Below are 23,826 nucleotides of genomic sequence, written 5' to 3'. Positions count from 1 at the left end.
GTTCTGCCTCACCTTGAGCCCCGAGGAATAGAGTTGGCCTTCTATGGACTAGGACCTGGGAAACCGTGAGCCCTCAAGTAAACCTTTCCTCCTCTGTAATTGTGCTGGTCAGATCATTTAGTCACAGCAGTGAAAAAACTGACTAAATATCCTCCACCCTGTAGGCCTGTCAGGGAGTCTGGTTTTAAAACCCTAGTGAATTTTCTAGAAAATCAGAGATGTATCCCTTTAAGTGGAAAGATTATGAATATTCACCATTCTTTCCGAAAACTTCACATTTTCATATACACACACAAAAAAAAAAAATAGTGCTTTGTTCTTCTTTAAAGGAAGGCTCTGCTCTGTCTTGTTCCAATTTCAATAGAAAATGATTACAGGGAAATGGCGAGAAAGTATGATGGAAAATGTTAACATTGAAAGTTAAAATTTCTCTTTTAGTGTTAAACACATTTGGATTAAATAAAACTGTTTGAAATTACAACATAAAACCAAATGACATTTCAAGTCTATATTTTATTGAATATCTACAAGGTTTTTCCCTTGAATTCCACCCTTCAGGAAAACAGGATGGGATTACCAGGAGGGCCTGCCTGTAATAGTGAGAAGCAGCTTTCTTTCTTATTTAATTTTTTTTTAAACAGTGATGGGAAGGGAACCCAGGGCTCTGCACATGAGGCAAGCACTTACCACTGAGCTACATCCCCAAATTCCCAGCCCTTCTTAACATTCTTTTATTTTTTAAAATTTTTTTAATTTATTTATTTTGTAGGATCTTGCTATAGCTGTTACTCACTGTGGCCCTATACTTCTGGGCTTAATGATCCTCCATATCCAACCCCCAAAATATCTGGTACTACAGGTACACATGGCTACATCTGCCTAGCAGCTTTGTTAGGTGGAAGGATTTGACCCATAACTGAGTCCCAGTTCTATAACCATCTATAAGACCTACCATCTGCATGAGCTTCAACTCTCTGAGGGTCTTTCTCATCTGTAAACTGGCAATAATTCCTGCTTCATGTGATGTCTCTCTTTGTCCCTAGGTCTATACACAGTATTCTTTGCCCCATTTTCTGGTGACCTCTAAAAACTGCATCCCATTATTCTGGCTGTTTTCAGCCAAGGAAAAGCACTTTTAGGTGGCCAGAAGGAAAGAAGAGTGAGAATTTGGGAGGTCATTCCTCCTGGCTCCCTCTCTCCTTCGCAGGGATCTTCCATCCCCACCTCTCTTCAGAGATCCAGCTGTGAATCAAACCTGGAACACTTTCTCCCCTGCCACTTTATGTTGGGGGCTGATAATGACTTCCCAGTGCTGGTTCCAGGATATTCCTGTATTCTTTTGGGTTGCCTATACCCTGCCCACACCTCTGTAAAGAGTCCCTTCATAAAAATTCCCTTAAAAAATTGTAGCTGAATGTGTCATCTACTTCCTGGTCAGGTGACACTGTTCAGTAAATGCTATTATTAGCATGAGCCCTAAAGTCTTCAAACCTTAGACACTACACATTTGGAAAACGCAGTCATAAACCTGAAAGGTTTCTATAGAAACTGGCATTGAACAGGACCTTGAAACAGAAATATGACTAGGCAGAGTGCAAACAGGGGAAGGGAAGAGGTCATGCCCACTAATCCTACATATGCATTCTTTAAGATGTATGTAAATGTTATGTTCTTATATGAGAATATATTGTGCACAGTGTCTGACTGAAGGAAGCACAGGTAAACCCATGACCAGGGGAGGCTATTCTTGCTGGGCTACAGTCAAAGACTTTAGCATTTTATTTTTCACTTTATCTTAAATCCAAACCATGTCTCATCATGGCCCATTTCAGGGAGACAGGCATACAAAAGATAATCACAATGTGGTAAATGTCATATACATATACTTAGAGTCAAGAGTGGGAAAGAGAGAGAGGTGGACTAAAAATGCTGAGAAGTTTTCTCAAAAGGTAGAAGAGTCACATATATCAGAATCATCTGGGGAGCTTAATAAAAGTACAGATCCTTGGGTCCTGATCTGGTCCCAACAAATCAGAATCTGGAGGATTGAAAATGTAAGCCTACATTTTAACAAGCTCCAAGAGGTGTTTATTATGCACACAAAAGCTTGAGAACCACTGGACCTGAGAAGGTGGAGGTACAAAATAATAGCAGCCTTTTATGCAGCATGACATAGCTTGTACTTTATAATACAGGATGTGAAAAACCACCATTTTATGTAAGCCACCCTGGCAGGGTGAGATGGGAACAGCAAAACTAGTAAGGAAATTGCTACGCTAGGCTAAATTAAAAAAAAAAAAAAAAAAAAGTAAAAATAAAAATAAATTTTAAATGATAAATAAAATGGAAGGATAATGGTAATCAGGTTGGGAAAGAACACATATCCAGAGCAATTTAGGAGGTAAAATCATCAAGACTTGACAAAGAGATGAGGAAGACAAAGGGTCAGAGATTATAATCGGAATTTATCTTGGGAGAATGATGATTGCTTGTTTTCAGTTTAAGGTATATTGAGCATAGATGCCTGTGGGTATGGGTATGGGTATCCAGTAGATAGATGAGTTATAAACTGTAACATTAGGAAAATGGGTATCCTACAGGTGTCCTCCCGAATTTAGCTTTTGGCCCATATGATGACTGAACTGTGTTTCCTCAACTTTTATATACTGAAACCCTAACCCCCATTGTGACTGCACTGGAGATTGGGTTCCATCTGAATAGAGACACCAGAGATTCTGGCTCTTTCTACATCATGTAAGGACACAACAAGAGGGAAGCCATTTGCAGGATAGAAACACGAGAAACTGAACCAGCCAGCATCTTGACCTTGGACTTCCAGGGTCCAGACTGCAAGAAAATAAATCTCTGTTGTTTAAGCCACTCAGTCTAGAGTATTTTTGTGGCAATCCAAGCTGATTAATACAGTTCACTTCTCTTATTCTATCTATATTCCTCATCTTACCTGAATGTTCCCTATAGCTAAGGAGATAGGTATCTAAAGACATGGGTACCTAAAATGTAGGGGGCATACAGCAAAGATGTCCCAGGTGGAATGAGAAGTGGGCCAATGACCAAATCCCAGAGAACTCCAAAGATCCAATGATGAGGGATGGATTTAAGAAAGAACATGGAAAAATAAAATTGAGGGTAAGTGGTTAACAGACCAAGCCTAAAATCAATAAGGACAGAGCTAGAAAGATTATATTACCTTTGTCATTGAGGTAAGCCAGTCCTCCAGGTCCAGTTGTGTGAGTTGTGCTCTGCACAACCTTAGAAGTTGTAAATAACCTCTATGCAGACTAGAATCTGTACACCCTGATGTGGTCCTAAGGCAGACAACCAAGAGCTTAAAGGAAGCAATTTCAGCTGAGAGACAAAATTTGCAGTTAAATTGCTGTAAATTGGAAACTAAATGAAAATTTAGAAAGCATAAAACATATTTCCATTGTCATAATTACTAAATTAGATTAAAGACAATCTGGAAATGAAAAGGATAAACTAAGAACTCTTATCAGAACTAGAAAGATTACTAGTTATAGAACTGCTATAATGTGAGTATTAAGTACTGACTTGGAGTAGTGAATACTTAAAGAGCCAGTCCATGACACTCTTGCCTTGAAAGTTAGTAACTAGCTCCCTCCTGACCTCAAACTGTGAGCACATTTATACTACCTTCTCATTTTATGGTAGGTAACAAAATTAAGCTAGTGGTTTTCCAAGCCTGTTCTGATGCTATGTGAAAATACAGAAAATGTCAGAGATAAAACATGACACATCAACAACTCTGCTATCTTCCAGTCTTCTAAAGGAAATTCTGGAGTACCAAGAGCAAACAACTACAAAAGCTATGGTTCAGTTAACTATTTTTAAATAATCAAGAATCCTCACTAGGGTGTGGTGGTGCACGTCTGTAATACCAGCAGCTGGGGAAGGCTGAGACAGGAGGATCATGAGTTCAAAGTCAGGCTCAGCAATTTAGTGAGGTGCTAAGCAACTCAGTGAGACCCTGTCTCTTAAATAAAATACAAAATAGGGCTGGGGATGTGACTCAGTAGTTGAGTGCCCCTGGGTTTAATCCCGGGTACTGCCCCCTCTCTGTAAAAGAACTCTGAAGCAGTCTCTTGATTAAGCCAGAGCATCATCCTATCTAAACCAACTGTGTCTGTCACCACACAAACCTGTGGCTAAATCTGAAAGGGACGATGCCATCTCCAAGGAGATTTTCATTTCCTGGCCCAGGAAGGTGACAGACACCAGAGGGACAAAGTTAATTAGGGAATTGAAATAAAGGTCACTAAGGACTGTTGAATTAAATGTGGATTACATGACCTTATTGAAAGAAGGGTCCTTTCCTTTTATCATTACAGGTTCACTTTTCAAGAGGTATGTACATATGCATACTAATAAATATGATGTGATAAGGACAAAGTTACCAAAAGACGTGAAGTCTGCAGTACATTTCTTCAGTAAGACAAAATATATCAGAAAATGACCTCCCCTCCAAAAAAAAAAAAAAAAATCCACAAAAACAAAAAACAGACACTTAAGGAAAACAATATTCCCTAAGATGCATGATCTGTTGACAAAAGAACAGACCTTTAAAAGATTATCCCAGAGACAGTTTGAAGTACTGCAACAGAGTTCAGCAAATTCTGTGCATGAGATCACATCGCAATCACACAGGGAGTTATAGAAAATATTCATGCCTGGCCCCCACCCTCAGACTTGACTGCAAAAAGATGTGTACTGAGCATGGGGATTTTTAAAAAAGCTTCTCAGAACATAATGTGCCATAGGGTTCAAATACCAGTGAAACTGACTTTATTTAATCATGAGTAATTTTCCTTTTCAACCAACACAGCATTTATAAACCTATTCTATAATTTCATTTTCATTAAAAGTAAAAATATAAGTCAATTAAATATAGTGGAAGTGAATGAAGTCTAGAGGACTAGTCCCTCTACCTAGTGTATCTCTGTGGGTCTCAGACACCTCCAAGCTTTCCTGGGCCTGGGCCTTCTCAAATATAATATGAAAAAAAGAAGCTAAGACTTGTCAATCAAAGGATATGTTCTCTGGCACTCTGAAGTATTATCTCATTTGCCCCACACTAAACTTTTTGATGACTATCCCACTATTATGGATGAAAGACCAGAACCCGGAATATTAAGTGACTTTCTAACATCACATAACTGCAAAGTATAAAAAATCAGGGCTTGAAACCTGGCCTAAGTGACCTTCCAGTCTAAGCTCATTCCTCTATCACTGTGATGCTCTCCCAAGTTCCTCAGAGCATTGAAATTCTGTAGAAATATAAGCTATAAATATCATCAAAACTACCACTTGCTCAGGAGCATTTCCTTTTGGGGAGGTCAAAAAGCAGTTGACACATTTAATTTTTTCTAAAAAGGGTCAAGTGACAGACATTACCAAAGAAGTCCTTCTAATTTAAAATGAGATTTAATATCTCCTTATATCCAGAGGCTAAACAAATGTATGAGACCTACTTGCAGAATGTGACTGAAGGAAGAATAGCCACCAAATGGGTTAATACTGAAATACAGGGACAAAAGAATTAAGAAGAGATAGCAATATTAGGAAGATTTTCCATATAAAAAGAGTATCATATACTAATGTGCAACATGTGTCTTTAATAGGGATTTTATAATTCTATTTTTTCTGAAACACTGATATAGTATTAATTATTGTAAGAGAGAAAAACAATTATATTAGAAGAATGACTAGAAAATAGGAGACACTGGGAATTCTCTTAGCATTTAAATAAATAGTTATAATATTTTCATTAGACATATTGGTAGATCATTGCTCTCAAAGGAAATGCAAACAGAAATATTTTGTCTAAGCCTTGAGTATAAAGGATTTTTAAGAAACCAAAGTGCAAATTAGATATGTTTTTCAGGCATAAACTCATTTTAAGAATCTCCCAACATCATTAGACATTTCTACTTAATAAATAGTCAATAACTTTGTGATCATGTAAGAAATTAGAGAAGAAAACTAAAGACTACACCAGGAAATAACCATCAGATAAATGTATTATTTCCTTTATATCTAATCTGCCTAACAGAAAGTACTTAAACCTATCCATGGTAATGCATTACTTATTCATTCACTTAACAAATATTTATGGAGTGCCTCAAAATAATTCTGCTAAGCACTGAGGTCACAGCACACACAAAAGCAGCATCTGACCCTATACTTGGGTAGCTCCCAGTGTTCTGGAACAGGGAGCATCAATCACCCAAAGCAGTGAGCACATCATTACCTGAGGCAGCTGCAATGAAAGACAGTGAGACAGTCCTAGGAGAGCCTGTGACAAAGGGTCCTGATGTCGTCTGTTGGGACAAGAAAGATAACTATAAAAAGTAAGGATAGGGCTCCTGAAGAGGCAGTCTTAAGTGCAGATGAGGAAAAGGAAATGAGTTATTAGCAGAAATATCAACAAACGCAAAGTCCCCAAGGCACAGGAGCATGCCATATTCCAGGAACAGAAAGAGGACTCAGTAACCAAGTGCAGAGTGAAAATGAAGAGAAGCTAAAGGCATAACCAGGGTCCAGATCAGTTGGAGACTTTAGAAGTAGACACTGGGATTTTTCAAAACTTTCAGAGTGATTTCTAATTTGCAGGAAGGTTCTAGAACAAGTAACAACTACTACATTAGATCACACCACACTTTCATTTCAACCAAGTTAACATTTATCAGCTTCATCTAGAACTTTATTTTTGCAAATACTTTGTCATCATAACTTGAAATCTAAAGGCCTGGGCCCCTTAGAAGCAAGAATACTGAGAGCAGGAGCAATATATTGATGGGTACACATTTTAGAAAAGTCACTGGCTTCTGTGTGAAGAATGACCTGGGGATGGGGCAGGGAGTGTGGGAGCCCAGCTAGGAAGTGGTAACAGTATTCTTGGAAACAGGTGATGGCATTTCCCTCTCTGTGCCTTAGCTTTCTCCTCTGTAAAGGACAGGGGTTTTGGATTGGATAATCCTTAAGGGTCTTTTTCAGCTAAACACCACCAAATGCAAAGGGAGTCATTTTTGCTGAAGAAGGATATATTTAAGGTTATATTATAAACTAAGTTCACACCATGAAGTGGGAAAATTCATGCTTATGGTATTCAAAAGGTAGGGTTTTTTTCTCTATATTCTACAGCATCAAATATGCTATAATTCTTTTTTAAACCTTTATTCTGTATCTTCTAGCTATTAATATAGCTCCTCATTTCAACTGTGGAGAGTGATGACAGAGGATGGGAGAGCAGTGGCTGAAATTAGGGGTCTCTGATGACCTCATGGCTGTAGCATGCCCAGTGCCTGGGAATGTTCCTGTGCAAGGGCACAGGATGCTTAGCCTCGGTGCCAATGCTCTGCATGAGCAGGCTCTGCGCGAGAGTACTATCAGCTCTGACCTTGATCTCAGGCACACAGCTCCTGGGAAGGAAGGAATTCTTATGCTAGACAACCACAATGTTTCACCAGTTCCTCTTCTCTGGTTCCTGCCTGCTTTACAGTAACTTTAAACAGTAGACTTTCTTGAGAGCTACACAAAGCTCCTAACATTGCACTTTGCAACTGTGGATTGCAACTGTGGAAAAGCTACATAGATGTCCTAGTTCCTGAAACTTTCCTAAATACAAAGAATAATGGTTGCATAGTCTTTAACCTGATAATGAGACATATGTAAATAAAGATTGCTGGTGTAACTCTTTAGATCTGCATCTCCATCAGAGAGCAGAGCTGCACCTGATCCCAGCTTAATCTTCAAATCTGTGTTTGTGAATCTTTAATTTTCAATCCCCCTTCATCCCTTGCCGGACTTGAGAGTTTGGCATGCTGGTCCTGGCATTCAGCAAAACTAATTGCGAAAAAACCTTCACCATTGTCTAAGGCCATTTTCTGTTACTATAACAAAATGCCACAGAATGGGGAATTTATAAGAGAAAGAAGTTCATTTTTACTCACTGTTCTGGAGGCTGGAAAGTCCAAGGTCATCTGGAGTGGGTGTCATAACATGGTGGAAGGTGAAAAGAAAGCACAGAGGGGCTGTCTTTATAACAAACCACTCTTGAGACGGTAAGCCACTCTCATGAGAATTAATCCACTGGAATGAGAAAGGTTTTGATTTTTCTTTATATCAAATCACATCAAAAGGCACCACCTCCCAATATTGCCACAGTGGACAATCTAATTTCAACTTGAGTTTCAAAGAGGATAAACCATATTCAGACCACAGGAACCATAATTAACCATATATGAGGATATTTTTTTTTTAAGTTTTTTTTTTTATTATAAAATTGTAAACAAATGGGATACATGTTGTTTCTCTGTCTGTACATGGCGTAAAGGCATACCATTTGTGTAATCATAAATCTACATAGGGTAATGTTATTTGATTCATTCTGCCATTTTTTCCCTTCCCCCCCTCCCCTCCCACCCTTCCCCTCCATCTATACAGTCCTTCCTTCCTCCATTCCTGCCCCCCTCCCTAAACCCAACTCCAACCCCAACACTAACCCTTCCCACCCCCCATTATGTGTCATCATCCACTTATTAGCGATATCATTCTTCCTTTGGTTTTTTGAGATTGGCTTATTTCACTTAGCATGATATTCTCCAGTTTCATCCATTTGCCTGCAAATGCCATAATTTTATCGTTCTTTATGGCTGAGTAATATTCCATTGTATATATATACCACATTTTCTTTATCCATTCATCAATTGAAGGACATCTAGGTTGGTTCCACAATCTGGCTATTGTGAACTGAGCAGCTATGAACATTGATGTGGCTGTATCTCTGTAATATGCTGATTTTAAGTCCTTTGGGTATAGGCCAAGGAGTGGGATAGCTGGGTCAAATGGTGTTTCCATTCCAAGTTTTCTAAGGAATCTCCACACTGCTTTCCAGAGTGGCTGCACTAATTTGCAGCCCCACCAGCAATGTGAGAGTGTACCTTTCTCCCCACATCCTCGCCAACACCTGTTGTTGGTTGTATTCTTGATAATTGCCATTCTAATTGGGGTGAGATGGAATCTTAGGGTGGTTTTGATTTGCATTTCTCTTATTACTAGAGATGTTGAACATTTTTCCATATGTTTGTTGATTGCTTGTATATCTTCTTCTGTGAAGTGTCTATTCATTTCCTTAGCCCATTTGTCGATTGGATTATTTACATTTTTGGTGTAGAGTTTTTTGAGTTCTTTATAGATTCTGGAGATTAGCGCTCTATCTGAAGTATGATTGGCAAAGATTTTCTCCCACTCTGTAGGCTCTTTCTTTGCATTGATGATAGTTTCCTTTGCTGAGAGAAAGCTTTTTAGTTTGAATCTATCCCAGTTATTAATTCTTGCTTTTATTTCTTGTGCTATGGGAGTCCTGTTGAGGAAGTCTGGTCCTAAGCCGACATGTTGAAGCTCTGGACCTACTTTTTCATCTATAAGATGCAAGGTCTCTGGTCTGATTCCGAGATCCTTAATCCATTTTGAGTTTAGTTTCGTGCATGGTGAGAGATATGGGTTTAGTTTCATTCTGTTGCATATGGATTTCCAATTCTCCCAGCACCATTTGTTGAAGAGGCTATCTTTTCTCCATTGCATATTGTTGGAACCTTTGTCTAGTATGAGAAAATTGTATTTATTTGGGTTTGTGTCCATGTCCTCTATTCTGTACCATTGATCCACCTTTCTATTTTGGTACCAATACCATGCCGTTTTTGTTACTATTGCTTTGTAGTAGAGTTGAAGATCTGGTATTGCGATACCCCCTGCTTCACTCTTTCTGCCAAGGATTGCTTTAGCTATTCTGGGTTTTTTATTCTTCCAGATGAATTTCATAATTGCTTGCTCTATTTCTGTAAGGTACATCATTGGGATTTTAATTGGAATTGCATTGAATCTGTATAGCACTTTTGGTAGTATGGCCATTTTGACAATATTAATTCTTCCTATCCAAGAACATGGGAGATCTTTCCATCTTCTAAGGTTTTCTTGAATTTCTTTCTTTAGTGTTCTGTAGTTCTCATTGTAGAGGTCTTTCACCTCTTTTGTGAGATTGATTCCCAAATACTTTATTTTTTTCGAAGTTATTGTGAATGGGGTAGTTTTCCTAATTTCTCTTTCTGAAGATTCATCGCTTATATGTAAAAATGCCTTCGATTTATGTGCATTGATCTTATATCCCGCTACTTTACTGAATTCACTTATGAGATCTAAAAGTTTTCTGGTGAAATTTCCTGGTTCCTCTAAGTATACCACCATATCATCAGCAAATAGGGATAGTTTGAGTTCTTCTTTTCCTATTCGTATCCCTTTAATTTCTTTGGTCTGTCTAATTGCTCTGGCTAGAGTTTCAAGGACGATATTGAATAGAAGTGGTGAAAGAGGGCATCCCTGCCTTGTTCCAGTTTTTAGAGGGAATGCTTTCAGTTTTTCACCATTTAGAATGATATTAGCCATGGGTTTAGCGTAGATGGCCTTTACAATGTTAAGGAATGTTCCCACTATCCCTATTTTTTCTAGTGTTTTGAGCATGAAGGGGTGCTGTATTTTATCAAATGCTTTTTCTGCATCTATCGAAATAATCATGTGATTCTTGACTTTAAGTCTATTGATATGGTGAATGACATTTATTGATTTTCTGATGTTGAACCAACCTTGCATCCCTGGGATGAAACCCACTTGATCATGGTGCACTATCTTTTTAATATGTTTTTGTATGCGATTTGCTAAAATTTTGTTTAGAATTTTTGCGTTGATGTTCATTAAGGATATTGGTCTGAAATTTTCTTTCCTCGATGTGTCTCTGTCTGGTTTAGGAATCAGGGTAATATTGGCTTCATAGAATGAGTTTGGGAGAGTTCCCTCCTCTTCTATTTTCTGGAATACTTTGAGAAGTATTGGAATGAGTTCTTCTTTAAAAGTTTTGTAGAACTCGGCTGAGAACCCATCTGGTCCTGGACTTTTCTTTGTTGGTAGGCTTTTGATGACTTCTTCTATTTCATTACTTGAAATTGGTCTATTTAAATTGTGTATGTCCTCCTCGTTCAGTTTAGGCAATTCATATGTCTCTAGAAACCTGTTGATGTCTTCGAAATTTTCTATTTTGTTGGAGTATAGATTTTCAAAATAGCTTCTAATTATGTTTTGTATTTCGGTCGTGTCTGTTGTGATATTTCCTTGTTCATTCCGAATTTTAGTGATTTGGGTTTTCTCTCGTCTTCTCTTTGTTAGTGTGGCTAAAGGTTTATCAATTTTGTTTATTTTTTCGAAGAACCAACTATTTATTTTGTCAATTTTTTGTATTGTTTCTTTCGTTTCAATTTCGTTGATTTCAGCTCTCAGTTTAACTATTTCCTGTCTTCTACTACTTTGGTGTTGGTCTGTTCTTCTTTTTCTAGGGCTTTGAGTTGTAGTGTTAGGTCATTTATTTTTTGAGTTTTACTTCTTTTATTAAATGTGCTCCATGAAATAAATCTTCCTCTAAGTACCGCTTTCATAGTGTCCCAGAGATTTTGATATGTTGTTTCTTTGTTCTCGTTTACCTCTAAGAATTTTTTAATTTCCTTCCTAATATCTTCTGTTATCCATTCATCATATAGTAGCATATTGTTTAATCTCCAGGTGTTGGAGTAGTTTCTGTTTTTTACTCTTTCATTAATTTGTAACTTCAATCCATTATGATCTGATAGAATACAAGGTAGTGTCTCTGTCTTCTTGTATTTGCTGACATTAGCTTTGTGGCATAATATATGGTCTATTTTAGAGAAGGATCCATGTGCTGCTGAGAAGAAAGTGTATTCGCTCTTGGTTGGATGGTATATTCTATAAATGTCTGTTAAGTCTAAATTATTGATTGTGTTATTGAAATCTATGGTTTCTTTGTTCAATTTTTGTTTGGAAGATCTGTCCAGTGGTGAAAGAGGCGTGTTAAAATCACCTAGTATTATTGTGTTATGGTCTATTTGGTTTCTAAAATTGAGAAGGATTTGTTTAACATACATGGATGAGCCACTGTTTGGGGCATAGATGTTTATGATTGTTATATCTTGCTGATTTATGCTTCCCTTAAGCAGTATGAAATGTCCTTCTTTATCCCTTCTAACTAACATTGGCTTGAAGTCCACATTATCTGAAATGAGGATGGATACTCCAGCTTTTTTGCTGAGCCCATGTGCATGGTATGTTTTTCCCCATCCTTTCACCTTTAGTCTATGGGTATCTCTTTCTATGAGGTGAGTCTCTTGCAGGCAACATATTGTTGGATCTTTCTTTTTAATCAAATCTGCCAGTCTATGTCTTTTGATTGATGAATTCAGGCCATTAACATTCAGGGTTATTATTGAGATATGATTTGTATTCCCAGTCATTTGGTTCATATTTAAAATTTTTGACACATCTTGGTTCCTCCTTTATTTGACAGTTCCTTTAGGATAATTCCTCCCTTTGCTGATTTGCTTCTTTGTTTTTTATCTCTTCCTCATGAAATATTTTGCTGAGAATGTTCTGTAATGCTGGCTTTCTTTTTGTAAATTCTTTTAGCTTTTGTTTATCGTGGAATGATCTTATTTCATCGTCAAATTTGAAGGTAAGTTTTGCTGGGTATAAGATTCTTGGTTGGCATCCATTTTCTTTCAGAGCTTGAAAAATGTTGTTCCAGGCCCTTCTAGCTTTTAGGGTCTGGATTGAAAAATCTGCTGATATCCGTATTGGCTTCCCCCTGAATGTAATTTGGTTCTTTTCTCTCACAGCCTTTAAAATTCTGTCTTTATTTTGTATGTTAGGTATTTTCATTATAATGTGCCTTGGTGTGGGTCTGTTGTAATTTTGTGTATTTGGAGTCCTATAAGCCTCTTGGACTTGGTTTTCCATTTCATTCTTCAGATTTGGGAAATTTTCTGATATTATTTCTTCAAATAGATTGTTCATTCCTTTGGTTTGTTTCTCTAAGCCTTCCTCAATCCCAATAATTCTCAAATTTGGCCTTTTCATGATATCCCATAGTTCTTGGAGATTCTGTTCATGATTTCTCACCATCTTCTCTGTTTGTTCAACTTTGTTTTCAAGGTTAAATATTTTGTCTTCAATATCTGAAGTTCTGTCTTCCAGCTGTTCTATCCTATTGGTTATGCTTTCTGTGGAGTTCTTAATTTGGTTTATTGTTTCCTTCATTTCAAGGATTTCTGTTTGGTTTTTTTTCAATATCTCTAACTCTTTATTGAAATGATCTTTTGCTTCCTGAATTTGCTCTGTTAACTGTCGATTGGTGCGATCATTCAATGCCTGCATTTGCTCTTTCATCTCATTGTTTGCTTCCCTAATCATTTTAATTATGTACATTCTGAACTCCCTTTCTGTCATTTCTTCTGCCATGCTGTCGTTGGATTTTATTGATGTAACATCTAGATTTGTTTGGGGCATTTTCTTCCCTTGTTTTCTCATATTGTTCAGGGATCAGTGGGTCATTAAGATATTGCAGATTTCCTCTATCAACTTATAATGTCCCTGAAGATTGCTAGTATATCCCCTCTTATCCTTCAGTAGCCTGAAGTCTTGGAGGAGGTTGATAATGCAGAGCTCCACGAAGAAGCTGCCTCTCTAGGTGTGGTAACCCTCAGGTGGCGTATATTCCCTGCTAGTGGGCGGAGGTGCCTCCACTTGTTGACCAATGGTCATCCAATGGGGAAGTAGACTGTGGGCTGAGACAAGGCCTGTTTGTGCCTATGTCTCTGGCTTTACCGTCCCTGTGGGAAAACCTCCCCCGGCCGGGAAGAGTCACTCGGTGGGGACGTCTCGCTAGTCAGTTGCCCTCCTAGAGGTTCCCCTCAATCTACAACTACCACCTGGGCTGGGCTGTCTTCTTCTGCAACGATCCCAGGGGCCCGGACCTACGTCCTGGGCCTGGGAGCCTCACCCTTCGCAGGCGAGTCTCCTTAGGCTGCCTCTCCCAGAGAATCTGCCCGCCGCCCTGGAAACTTCGCTCCGCCCCTAGGCGTGTCTCTGTGCGGCTCTTCCAGCAAGAAGCCACCTAGCTCCTGGGACCCTGCTCTGCACCAATCGCCTGGCTATGCAGCCCCTCCCCTGAGCCACCACCTGGAGCCCCGTACAATAGCTCCGAGACACAGAGACCCGCCACACACCTCCTCCTCCGGACAGCCGCCCGGTTTCCGACGCAGTCACTAGGAATCCAAACAACTCACTTCGGGTCTCCTCCTCCCGCCAACCACCCGTAGCCCTAGGCAGTCACTCCAAGTCCAAGTGACCCGCCCTGTTCCTCCTCCTCCTCCTTGGGGTAGCCCCCCAGGTGTTCAGGAACGGTGGCTCCGAGACCAGGTGACTCACCACGCTCCTCCTCCAGGCAGGCCACCGGTGTTCAGGAGCGGTTGCTTTTAGTCCAATCAGCTCACCACTCGCCTCCTCCTCTGGCAACCGCCTGTGGTTCGGATGCAGTCACTCCCAGGCTACGCGTCCCACCGCTCTCCTCCTCCAGGCAGGCCACCAGTGTTCTGGAGCAGCTGCTCCGAGTTCAAACAGCTCGTCACGCAGCTCCTCCTTTGGCAACTGCCCGCAGCTCTGATGCAGTCACTCCCCGGTCAAGCAACAAGCCACGCTCCTCCTCCTCCTCCGGGCAACCTCCCGGCACTCAGGAGCGCTCGCTCTGGGTTCAGTTTACCACGCAGCTCCTCTTCTGGCAACCGCCCGTGGCTCTGATGCAGTCACTCCTAGACCCAAGCGACCCGCCGGGCCTCTCCTCCTCCTCCGGGCAACCCCCCGGTGTTCGGAAGCGGTCACTCTGGGTCCAAACAGCTCGCCACACAGCTCCTCCCCAGGCAGCCACCCGGAGCCCCAGCGGCTGCTCGAGTCCAAGCGCTGTGCTGAGCCGCCTCCTCTACGATGATCCCAGTTGTCCGTGTTTACCGCTCCAGCGGGGGGAGGGGCGTCTCGCCGAGCAACTCCACTTCACAAATTCCCTGCTTTCTGGGGCTACCGCCCCATCTGGGACGCCTCCCCAACAGGAGAGACTCACCCGGCAGCTTTGAGTTGGTCCCAAGTCTCTCACTATCTCCTCTTTTGAATCTTGCGTCCTGGAGCAGCGTGAAATGCAGCCGCCCTCTAGTCCGCCATCTTGGCCCGCCCTGAGGATATTTTTAATCACAATAAATTCCTTATTTATCTCCATTCTTCCTTCAGGAGGCAATCTCCATAACAGGGCTTGTAGACAATAGATGTACAAAAGAGATGTGTTGCATGAATGAATGTACCATGAATTAATGATAGCTGTTTTTTCCCTTGGAATGTCTCTTCCTGATGAAATTTTATCCTGATTTTTTTTTTTAAGGATTTTATCACTTTAAGACCTAATCAGCAAGTGATCACCTATACTTGCCACAGAAAGGAATTAAGTACATGGCTCTAAAATCCCTTCACTAGGGTCTCCTGCAATGTGGAGACACTAACCTAGGACCTGGGCATTCGGAAATAGAGATTAAGTCTGACTTCATGGAACTTGCATTCTAGTGGGGAAGACAGACTAAAAATATAAATAAATAAATATTGCATGAAATATTGTGAGAAATAAATGAATATAACATCAAATATTGTGAGAAATTAGAGACTTTTTTAAAAAGTAAAATGCTATAAGGTTTTAAAGATATTACTATCCCCTTCTGAAAAACATTCACTTCAAAAGACATCTTAAGACGCTGGAGAAATCAATCAGGTCAATGATATTCCAGAAAAGACTCTAAGGAGAAGCATGGAAGAATGCAGAACATGGAATTTACAAGAAGAGGATGGGGAGAAGAGGGTGACTACCATGGAGTGCTGTTTCAAGTAGGACATCAGGCCTAGCATCAAAGACATGAGCCAGGAGAGCAAAGCATGTAAATTTCAGGAAAAGGATATTTGAGGCACCAGCTGTAGAAGGTACAAAGTCTTCTGTAGGGGAACAACTTTGCACTTAAGGGAATCTCAAGGAAATCCATGTAGATGGAGAAGATAAGAGATCAGAGAGAACAAGACTCTTTAAAAATGTGCCCAATATCAAGTATTTCTGTTTTATTAAGGAGGATTTGAAAGAAGATTGATAGTCAATTTCTCATCTCCTTAAGCAGCTCAGTGGCTGTTTCTGAATTGGGCTGTAGAGAGCATGAGAGAGGACACAGGGACAACAGTGAAGACGCTATTGCAGAGGTGAAGATGGTCCAGAATCTGTGTGGCAATATTGATGGCAAAACATGGCTTCGTGCAAATATCCTATGAATACAGAACCAAAGGACTGTCTAGACCTTGAAATTGAGAGAAACAATTTGAGAATGACTCCAACGCATAGACAGTAAAAGTCTTAACATTAACGGAAACGGGGATTCTGGATACAGGATACTGGATGGTGTATGAAGAATTCATTTGGTAACATGTTCAATGTTGGCTGTTGCTATGATCTGAGCGTGTCTCCCAAAATCATGTGTTGAAGACTAGATGCCCAGTGCTGCCATGTTGAGTGGTGGAAACTATGGGTGATGTTTAGGTCATGAGAGTGGAGCCCTCAAGAATACGTAATAATCATTAGAAAAGGGCTTTATGAAGAGAGTTCGATCTCTCTTGCTTTTTCACCTTCCACCACAAGAGGATGCAATAACTTGTTCTTAGACTTCCTAGTCTCCATAACTTGGAGTCAATAGGTTTCTGTCTTTTGTAAGTTCCCCTGTGGCACTCTGTTACAGTGACACAAAAAGACCAAGACAGATCTTGGTACTGAAGAAGTGGGGTGTGGCTTTAACAAACACCTTAAAAATGTGGAAACAGCTTTGGAACTGGGTCATGTGTAGAGTTTTGAAATAAATGCTGAAAAAAGCCTGCACTGACACAAAGCATTAAGGGTGATTCAGGTGAGGACTAAGGAAAAAGGAGAGCTGGAGAAAAAGAAAAAGCCTCATGGAGATTCTGCAATTGGTTCTGAACAGAATGTTCGTAGAAATATGGAAATAGATGCCATTCTGATGAAGTCTTAGAAATGAGGAAGGAGGTATTAGAGCCTGAAGGAAAGATCATCCTGATTACAAAATAAAGAAGAACCCTACTGAAGTGTGTCTCTGTTCTAGAACTTAGGGATAAGCAGAACTTAAGAGCAGAAACTAGGGTATTTGGCAGAAGATATCTCTAAGTAGAAAATTGTTCTGGGTGCTTCATGACTTCTCTTAAGTGCTTATAGTAAAATATGAGAAAAGATAAATGATTTGAAGAGAGAATTTATAATCCAAAGAAAAGCAGAACATAACAACTTGAAAAATTATCTACCTGGCAATACAAAACATAAAAAACTATTTTAGGAAAGAAAACCAGGAGTGTGGCCAAGCAACTCTGATAAAGAAGACTGATGAGCCTGAAAGCATTTTGAAGGTTGAATAGGCTATTATGCCCATCACAGGACCAGAGTGTCAGGAATTTGAGGGTCAAAAGCTTTTAAGGGAAGAGCCCAGGGGCTCTGTCGTGCATGGGAACTTGCTTCCCAGGACCACCTCGAGTCTCTGGTCCTGCATTCCAGAGCAGCACTGCTCTCCTACCCTAGCTTCAGCTCAAGCCTCTATTCCAGAAGCCACAAGTGGTATACCTTGGCAGTGTAAACCTGGTGCTAACTCTGGGTGACCAGAGTACAGGAGGCTCTACCACCTACACTTCAAAGAATATCTCAAACAACCTCAGAGCCAAGGTAGAGAACTGCCACTGGATCAATCCACCATAGTCCCTGATACAACAATGCTTAGTGGGACTGTGAGGGTAGACTGCCTCTAAGTCCTTAAAACTGTAAAACCACTAGACGCAGCACCAAGCTGGGAAGATTACAGGCAGGCAACTTCAATATGTGTAAGTTGAAGCATGGACTGTGCCCAGCAAAGCCATTAGGACTGGGCTGCGCAAGGATTTGGGGGACCAACCACCACCCCAGTATTTCCAGAAGGTAGGACGTGGAATCAAAGAATATTCTCAAACCTTAAGATTTAATGTTGCTTGTCAGATTGTTGGACTTACTTGAGACATGTTACTCCTTCCTTCTTGCCTATTCTCCCTTTTGAAATGTGAATGTGTATCTGCCTGTTCTATTATTATACTTTGTCATAACATAGCTTGTCTGATTTCACAGGCTCAAAGTGGAGCTAAATTGCTAGGTTTGAGTTGTGCTTTAAGTTTCACCCATACATGATTTAGATGATATCCAGGTGATCATCTAGTTAAGCATTTCAGGACTAGTGGGATGAAATGAATGTATTCTGCATGTATGAAGGACATACATTTTGGTGTTCAGAGGCAGAATACTCTGGTCTGAATGTATCCTCTCCCTGTTCTTATTTTGATAATGAATCCCCAGTGCAACACTGGTAGAGGCAAGGCCTTTGGGGAGATGTTTAGATCATAATTAATGCTGTAGTTAAAGGGCTTGAAGGAGGGAGTTTAATCCCTTTTGCACTTCTGCCTTCTGCCATGTGAGGCTACAGAGGGCACAGCATTCAAGGTATCATGTTGGAAACAGATTACACCCTCAGCAGACCATGAATGCATGACACCTTGATTGGATTTCCCAAGCTCAAGAACAGTGAGAAACAAATTGGAGTTCTTATAAATAATCCAGTCTCATGTGTTAAAATACATCAACAAAAACAGATGAAGATCCCTATTATACAGTCAAGCAGGGATGTCAAGAAAGCAGTTCAATGTATTCATCTAGAGTAAAGAATGACTAGAACATAAGATAAATATTGTTCAAAGATGTGTGTCAAAGATATTTAAGTCATGACAGTGCATGAGATTATTAGGAAGTGAGCATAGGTACAGAACCAAAAAGGTTTCATTCCTCTGTCCTGGGACCTTCCAATGTTTAGGAATCCAAGAAAATATAGAGAGCAAAATGTAAAAGAGACCCATACAAAAGTCTTGAGAGTGTAATAGAAATAAAACCAAGAGAACAGAATACCCCATTCAATCCAGAATGAAGAATGCTAATACTATTAAGAGCACTAGAGAGAGATGAAGGCTATAAATTAAGCACTAGATCTGGCAATATGAAGGTCACTGGGTAACTTAATGAGAGCATATTTACTTCCAAATGCATTTTAGGACTTTTTTTCTAGTTCTATAATGAATGTCCTTGGTATTTTGATGAGGATTTCCTTAAATTTGTATAATGCTTTTGATAATATGACCATTTTGACATTATTAATTCTGCCTATCCAAGAATATGGGAGGTCTTTCCATTGTCTAAGGTCTTCTTCAATTTCTTTCTTCAGTGTTCTTTAATGTTCATTGTAGAGGTCTTTCATCTCCTTGGTTAGCTTTATTCTCAACTTCTTTTGGTTTTTGTTTTCCTTTTTTTTTTTTAAGGCTATTGTGAATGGAATTGTTTTCATGATTCCTTTCTCTACAGATTAACCACTAGAGTACAGGAAAGCTATTGATTGTTGGATGTAGACCTTGTATCCTGATACTTTACTGATTTTGTTTGTGGTATTTTTTTTTAGGTCTTCTATGTACATTATCATGTTATCAGCAAACATGTAATTTGATTTCTTCTTTTCTTATGTGTCTTCCTAAAATTTCCCTCTCTTGCCTGATTGCTCTGGCTACAGTTTCGAGAACCATGTTGAACAGGAATGGTTGAGTGGACTTCCTGTCTTCCACCTGGTTTTAGAGGGAGTGCTGTAAGCTTTTCTCCATTATGATGCTGTCTCTGCATTTGTCACATTTATTTATTATGATGTTGAGGAAACTTCCTTCCATCCCCCATTTCTTCAATGTTTTCAACATAAATGAGCATTGAATTTTCTTGAAGGCTTTTCTGAATCTATTGTGATGATTATGAAATTTTTTTACCTTTTTAATTTCCATGTGTTGTTGAACAACCCTGCATCCCTGAAATGGAACCAACTGGATCATAGTATACATATTCTTAAAATGGTTTTGAATGTGCATTACTAAAATTAAGGACTTTTGTGCTTGTGTTCATCAGGGATACTAGTCTGCAGTTTTCCTTCCTTGATGTGTCTATGTCTGGTTTTGGTATCAGTGTGATACTGGCTTCACAGAATGAATTTGGGAGTTTTCCCCCACCCTTTCCAATTCATGGATAATTTGAGAAAGATTATCATTAGCTTTTCTTTAAAGGTCTAGTAGGACTCAGCTAAGAATCCATCTGGTCCTGGGCTATTCTTAGTTAAAAAGTTCAATTTCATTGCTTCAATTTCATTGCTTCATACTTGTCTGTTTAGCTTTCTATATCCTCTTGGTTCAATTTAGGTCACATATGTCTATAAATTTATCAACATCTTCTAGATTTTCTAATTTTATGGAATAGAAGTTTACAAAATAGTTTCTAATGATTCTCAGGATTTTGGAAATGTCCATAGTAATGTTTTCTTCTTCATCTCTAATTTTGTTGATGTGGGTCTTCTCTTTCTTTTGGTTGATTTGGTTAAGGATTTATCAATGTTGATTACCTATTTAAAGAATTGGCTCTGTTGCATTGATCCTCTGTAATTTTTTAATTTCTATTTCATTAATTTTGACTCTGATTTTAATTTTTTTTCCTTTTTCTACTGGTTTGTGGTTTAGTTTATTCTTGCTTTTCTAGAATCTTGAGGTGTAACATCTTTTATTTGGGATTTTTATTTTTTTAATGTAGGCTTTCAATGCTATAAACTTTCCTATTATAACTGCCTTCATAGTGTCCCAGAGATTATTCACAGAATTACAAAAACACAGTCCTAAAATTCATTTAGAAGAAAAATATAAGACCCAGAATAACCAAAGCAATACCAAACAAGAAGAGTGATGCTGGAACCACCACAATACCTGATCTCTTTTATACTAAAGAGATAGAGTAACAAAAACAGCATAGTACTGGCATCAAATTAGACATGAAGACCAGTGGAATAAAATAGGAGATACCAAGAAAAACCCACAGAGACACAGTCATCTGATACTCAACAAAACTGCCAAAAACATACATTAGAGAAAATAAATAATAATAAATGGCACTGGAAAAATTGTATTCCATATATAGAAGAATGAAACTAGGTCCTCATCTCTTACCCTGCACAGTCTACTTAATGTGAACCAGAGACCTAGTTATTAGATCAAAACATTTGCAATTACTAGAATAAAACATATGGTCAACACTTCAACACATTGGCACAATACCAACTTCCTTAACAAGGCTACTAAAACTCAAGAAATAAAACCAAGAATCAATAAGTGGGACAATATCAAATTAAAATGATTTTGCACAGCAAAGGAAGCAAGTAAGGGCATGAAGAGAGAATCTGCAGAATGAGAGAAAGTCTTACCCAAATATCCAAATATATAAGGAACTCCAAAAACTTAGCACAAAAACAACAAATAAACTAATCAATAAATGGGCAAATGAACTAAACAGACATTTTTCAAACAAAGAAACACAAATGACCCACAAAAATATGAAAAAAATGTTCAACATCCCTAGCCATAAGGGAAATGCAAATCAAAACTACATTGAGATTTCATCTCACTCTAGTTAGAATGTCAATCACTGAGAATATAAAAAATACATGTTCATGAGCATGAGGGGGTAAATGTGCAATCATACATTTTCAGTGGGATTGAAAATCAGTGCAACCAATTTGGGAAGGAGTACAGAGATTCCTCCAAAAACTAGGAATGAAACTATCATATGACCCAGCTATCCTACTCTTTGATATTTATCAAAAAAAACTAAAATCAGCATACTATAACAATACAAGTACATCAGTGTTTATAGCAGTGCAACTCACAATAGTCAAGTTATGGAACCAGCCCAAGTACTCATCAACAACCAAATGGATAAAGAAAATGTGGTATACATACACAATGGAGTTTTAGTCAGCCTTAAAGAAGAATGAAATTATGATATTTGCTAATAGATGATTGGAAATGAAGAACATCATGCTAAGTGAAATAAACCAGACACAGAAAATCAAAGGAAGGTTTAATGTTGTCTATCATGTGCAAAGACTACAGAGAAGTAAAGAATTAAAAACAAAAATGAGATCCCGTGAAAACAGAAGGGAGATGAGAGGAGTAGAGGAAGGGAATCAAGGGGGAGGGAAGAAGGACAGGAAAGAGGAGGAACAACAGAATGAATTCAACCAAATTATGCTATGTGCATGTATGTACACAACACAATGAATTCTACCTTTATGTGCATCTCTAATGCACCAATTTAAAAAACAGTAAATAAATAGAAGAAAGACAAGTAGAGTAGAGGAAGGTAAGCAGAGGGAGGTATGAGGGGTGGGAAAGTGCATTGAAATGGACCCAGTTACGTTACATCCACATATGAATGTCAGGATGAACCCCAATATTATGTATAACTATAATGCACTATTAAAAGCATTTTTAAAAGAGCATTTTCATTGGCGTGGAGAACAAACTACATTTTCTTCAAAGTATTACTCCCACTTTTGTTTTAGTTATAATTCCAAATGCTGTGAGAATTTTAGCTTTCAGTATGGTTATTTTAATTGCTTATAGGAAAGAAAGTCTGAAAATACAATTTGAATTCTGCAAGGCAAGCCTTGATCACAGGCAGTAACCAGTTTCAAATTTCCAAATTTCTGCACTACTTTTTCCTCTCAAGATGTTAAAGATTTAGAAAGCAGAGCCAACTTTTAATTTCCAATTGTCTTCTAATTTATTGTCAGAAACCATTATGTCAACCATGAGACTGAGAAGTAAAAGAAGTAAATAAATAAAGGAGAGAAATCAATATTTAACCTGCATGATAAGCTTTTTGGCAAGCTTTGTCAGAATGACAAATTTCTAAAGTGTTTAAAGGAATTCAATTAAAGTTTCTATTTCAAGAAAACATTACACTAGCAACCAAGCAGTATAATTTATAATATAACAAGTATCTATCTTTATGGTTATTAATATTTTTGAAGGAGACTCTGTATGATTATTATAGACCTGGAATAGTATGAGTTACACATAAGAAAGGTGTCTTCCCTTATAAATATAGATCATACCAAATAGAGCTCTCCAAGGCCCAAGTCTTATTCATGGAAGTTTCTTGCTCTGTGTAACATAGAGCCCTGGAAAAAAAATAAATCACACATAGTAATACATAGTTTTAAAACAGTCATTAAGATAGATAAATGGAAAAAAACCTACCTCTATCACATTATGTGGTTATTGCTTCTCCTATTTACACAACATCAAGATGTTAGACACAATGAAAATCATTTTTAAATGCCAGAAAAAGTTAGTAATTTATACTTTACCTAGCAGTGCCATGCAAAATTTCATCACATTTTTTTAAAAAAATCTCAGAAAGATAATGTTCTATTTATGGAGATATATCATTTGAATACATATGTAATAAGGCTATTTTACCACTGTGACTTCATAAAAGAGAAATAATAACAACCCCTCAAGTTTAAAATCTATCACCCTAGAAGGTTTTCTACACTGCCAGCAACCTTATAACCTTGAAAATGGATCCCTCCCCAGATAAACCTTGAAACAATGACCAAGATTTGTCATTGCTACCTTGCAGAAGAGCTAGTCATAGACAGACTCCTGACTCAAGAACTGTGAGACAATATATGTGTGTTATTTTAAACTGCCACATGTATAGTAACTTGTTATGCTGAAAGAGAAAAGTAATTCAGAAAATATGATAAAGAAAGAGGTCTTGCACTAAGGAAAAGGAAATTGGAGGAAGAGAAAAATGTCTAGCCAAAACTTCAGCTAGGACTCAACCCAGTTCAATCCTTAATTGGATTGACATGATTAGCCCTT

General features: G+C 38.6%; 1 protein-coding gene across 14 annotated transcripts in view; it reads right to left on the bottom strand.

Annotated features, from left to right (window-relative positions):
• The window catches only part of Npy2r (neuropeptide Y receptor Y2), a 322,146-nt gene that overhangs the window by 267,417 nt on the left and 30,903 nt on the right, over positions 1–23,826 (bottom strand). For 5 of the 14 annotated variants that reach the window (XM_047567555.1, XM_047567559.1, XM_047567553.1 and 2 more), the window contains 2 exons: positions 23,052–23,117; positions 7,989–8,127 (listed from right to left, as the gene is read on the bottom strand). The exons of 3 other annotated variants lie outside the window; for them this stretch is intronic. The gene's annotated coding sequence lies outside the window, so the exon portion shown is untranslated. Of the gene's footprint in view, positions 1–6,286; positions 6,357–7,988; positions 8,128–23,051; positions 23,118–23,826 lie in introns of all 14 variants that reach the window. 6 more of the 14 variants (XM_047567560.1, XM_047567564.1, XM_047567566.1 and 3 more) reach the window with 3 other exon arrangements.

The sequence above is a fragment of the Sciurus carolinensis genome, chromosome 10 (genome assembly GCF_902686445.1).
Source record: "Sciurus carolinensis chromosome 10, mSciCar1.2, whole genome shotgun sequence".
NCBI lineage: Eukaryota > Metazoa > Chordata > Mammalia > Rodentia > Sciuridae > Sciurus > Sciurus carolinensis.
The sequence above is the reverse complement of the archived record's forward strand: the minus strand, read 5'-3'. Positions and strand labels throughout refer to the sequence as shown.